Consider the following 3,930-nt stretch of genomic DNA (forward strand, 5'->3'; position numbering starts at 1 on the left):
ATATATATATATAAAAACATAAGACTACCTTTAGACTGATGTCTAACATTTTTGCATAAGATTTTCAATTTTTTCTCGAAAGAAATCTCCAGGCAATAATATAAATGGCCATAAATTATAGGGATAAGAGTCTAAAAAATACTCTAACTTTGGCCGAAATTGTTGTTACGATACCAAACTTTATGGAAGATCTTTTACCCCTGCACTATTTAATATTGTATTTCAGCCAAAGTTAAAGTATTTTTCAGACCCTTATCCCTAAATTATAAGAAAAATAAAGAGAGGTTCAACTGGCAAAGATTTCATTAAAATTTCAAACTCCATTTTTTTAATCAGCTCAGACTCCATAAAAGAAGAGTTAATTGCAAGTTTGTTGTGATCTAGTTCCAATACCCAGGCACCAACCATCAATCAATCACAAGTCATAAAAGGCTCCTTTATTTATTACCAATAATAAAGAGGAAAAAGAACAATGTTCACATTACCCTTTACAAGGGAAACACTCTCCAGATTTCTTTGCTTTCTAATATTACCTTATTCAAAAAATTCAAAATGCATCACTCAGCTAACATTCTATTTGACCAGCTCTATATTAAGGGTAAACCTCAATAACAGACCTTAATCCCAAGATAGGACTAATCTTGTAGTCACTAAATCCAGCATCAGAGAACAGCTTTGCCTATTCTTGTTCATTTCTTTCTTTTCCAGAAACATGAACAATCATCAGTACATCTGAAAACAACTGAGTTTCAAATGATTTGTCATCTCCTTTCTGATTATCAATCACAATCACCTTTCCTCCATTCTCCTTGCTCGGAATTGCTTCTTTGCATTTCTTCAGTATCTTAACACAGTCTTCGTCGCTCCAATCATGTAATATCCACTGCTTGTCATCAAACCATAAAATCCATTCAACACAAAAAACAAGACAAATCGAAGAAAAACTAATACAAGAGATAGTAAAATCAACATAACTTTTAGTAGCCCATTCAATCCGACTAAGACTAAACTAGTTGAGTCATGATCCATTTGTTAACTTAACGTAACAAATTGAACTTAAAATGACTCATCAAATTATCGGGTAATAACGGGTCAAATTGCAATTCAAACTATTATCTTGATCGGTCATTTGATTACTTTTGACCCAATTCATTTTGACGCAAGCAAATTATGAACGAATTAAATGAAGGACAAGTACCTTTAGTAAAATTGCATCGGCAGATAGAACAGACTTAAACATGTCTCCACCAATATAGCTCAAGTTTTTACCCCCTTCCAAGCCTTCAACAACATGGGGCAGATCGAAAACAGAGCATTTCAACTCTGGAAAAGCATTAGAAATGGCTTTAGCCACAGTTCCAATGCCGCCTCCAACGTCCACCAACGATTTCAACCCTTCAAAAACTCCCTTACCATTTTTAATCAACACACTCGTGATCAACCGTGCATCACTTCCCATAGCTTCGTTAAATAAACGGTTAAACCCATGAGCAGTCGCGAATGGGGTAGAGTCCCCGTTCGCGAACCATTCACCGAGTGAGTGCCATGGATTCATTAAAATTGGATCCAATTGCGCTTGAACAAACGGGGCTAGACTCAACGGCTCGTTTTTAAGGAGGAGACACGAAGTTGGAGTAAGTAAATAACCTTCTTCTCCTTGAGTAAAGAAGCCAGCGTGAATTATAATACGCATGAGACGATAAATACAATCGTGACCTTTCGATTTGTTGATAGGGAGAGCATTCACTAAATCGGATGGGGTCATGGCTATGAATGATATCTGGAATTCCGAGCTGAATTGCACATTTGAGTGACATAGAATTGATGTAATTCAACACATGGTTCGCTATGTGTGCTTGAGCAGCAAGGACTTCATTAGTTTCGTATCCAATATTATTAGGCAGTGCCATTTTTGTGAGATTTTTTGTTTGAGATGTGTAATGTTGTGACTATGAAATCTATATTTATAAGATAAATTAGTAGACATGTGATAAATAACATGCCATATTTAGAAGAATTAAGGAGATTCACTATACATAAAATTTGATTTCTTAAGATATGGCAAGTATTGTCATAAATCAAATTTCTATTGGAAAGTTATTCATATTTTGATGACTTTCCTTCTAAATATGAAATGCTGTCTTGGTATATCATTCACATTTTGACCAAAATTTTCCAGTTCGAAAATTGTACTAAAACATTTATTATTGCATACACTCTGTATTAGGAATTAAGGAATATCATTAATAAAAGGAAAATAAATAAATATACAAGAGGCCGGTTCCTTTGTTAACACATAGGAGATGAAGAATAACATTTCCAATAATGCACAAACAGGGAACATAAGATAGAGTATTAGCTTCTATTGTATGCTTTTGGAACGATACATAACAGACGGTATAAGTAGTCTATTTCACATAGTTCAGAAGCAATTTTAACCATTTTCTGTTGATGATATAAATATCCATATTATTTATCTCAATATCCCTTTTCTAGTGGATAATATTCATAGTTGATTCATTTTAAAATAAAATCATTTATAGGACCCATATCTAATTAACAGGTCAAATTTATTAAACCATTTTACCAGCCCTACGGTACTCCATTGTTTTTTGTCCAAAATTTTGTCTTATCACATTATAACCCTTCATCAGATTCTCATGAAATAAAACATTACTTTCAAGGAATTTTGTTTGTTGAAAAGTTATCTTTAGAAGATTAAAATACAAAAAGCAAGATTACGATTGAATTCTTTTCTTCAATAATGTCTTTGCTTCACTTCAAGAAGCTAAGTATTTACCAGGGAAAGACTACCTATCTCTTTTTGAATGGAAGAAGCCGAAGTACTCAAAATTCATGCGCATAACAATACAAGAGTTCTTTTATTAACACATAAAGAACGGAAATCTTCACTAGATTAATTACTGGCTTCTATTATTTTTATTATTACTAGTGGCAATGGCAAATATTAAATATATGCAGGGTCATGTTTTATTTAATTTGTCCAATTAAGGGTAAACCTCAATAACACATCTTAATCCTTAAGATAGGAATAATGTTGTAGTCACTAAAACTAGCATCATAGAAGAGTTTTGCCCATTCTTGTTCCCTTTTTTGTTTTCCAGAAACAGCGACCATCATACGCATGTCATAGAAAAGTTGAGTTTCATATGACTTATTGTCGTCGTTACTCGTTATGATCTATCGGTACCATGTCAATGATGATCACCTTTCCTCCATTTCTCCTTATTTGGAATTGCTTCTTTACATTTCTTCAATATTTTTATACAATCTTCGTCCTCCCAGTCAAGTAGTACTAACTGCTTATAATATATGATTCATCAAAGGTAAAACATTATTGAACCTGTGACCCAAAGCTCACATATAGGCGAAATCCTGAACCCCATAAACCATTGAGCTACTCCTTTGACATATGCTCAAGGGGTTCAATTTTAAATATATACACGTACACAAAAAAATTGATCTTATATATATAGTGTAATTTTTTTCCCGAGGGGGGTTGGATGACCCCCTGGACACACTCTACATCCGCCACTGCCTACATGTACATGTACATTTACAGAGTATTGTAATATGAATTTTAAGTTACGTACCTTTAGGGGCCGTTTGGTTACTGGTTAGAGTTATGCAGAGTTTAGTTATGCAAGTATCAGTTATACATGGTTTAGTTATGCAGGGTTTAGAGCCCGTTTGGATTGACTTAAAAAAAGTAACTTTTTAAAGTGCTGAAACTTATTTTTAAAATAAGTAGTTATGTGTTTGGATAAAAGTGTTGCAGTTGAAAAAAAAGTTATTGATGTGTTTGGCAAATAAGTGTTGGTAAACACTTTTTTTTTTATCAAAATGTCTGAAATACCCTTAAAGCTGTTAACATGATAAAAAGTTGATTAATTTAAGGTTTTTATACTT

At 33.2% G+C, this 3,930-nt stretch overlaps 1 pseudogene; it reads right to left on the reverse strand.

Moving 5' to 3' along the window:
* Positions 1 to 457: 457 nt before the first annotated feature.
* LOC102604288 (trans-resveratrol di-O-methyltransferase-like) lies at positions 458 to 1,910 on the reverse strand (annotated as a pseudogene).
* Between the last annotated feature and the right edge of the window lie 2,020 nt (positions 1,911 to 3,930).

Source organism: Solanum tuberosum, unplaced genomic scaffold (genome assembly GCF_000226075.1).
Source record: "Solanum tuberosum cultivar DM 1-3 516 R44 unplaced genomic scaffold, SolTub_3.0 scf00689, whole genome shotgun sequence".
NCBI lineage: Eukaryota > Viridiplantae > Streptophyta > Magnoliopsida > Solanales > Solanaceae > Solanum > Solanum tuberosum.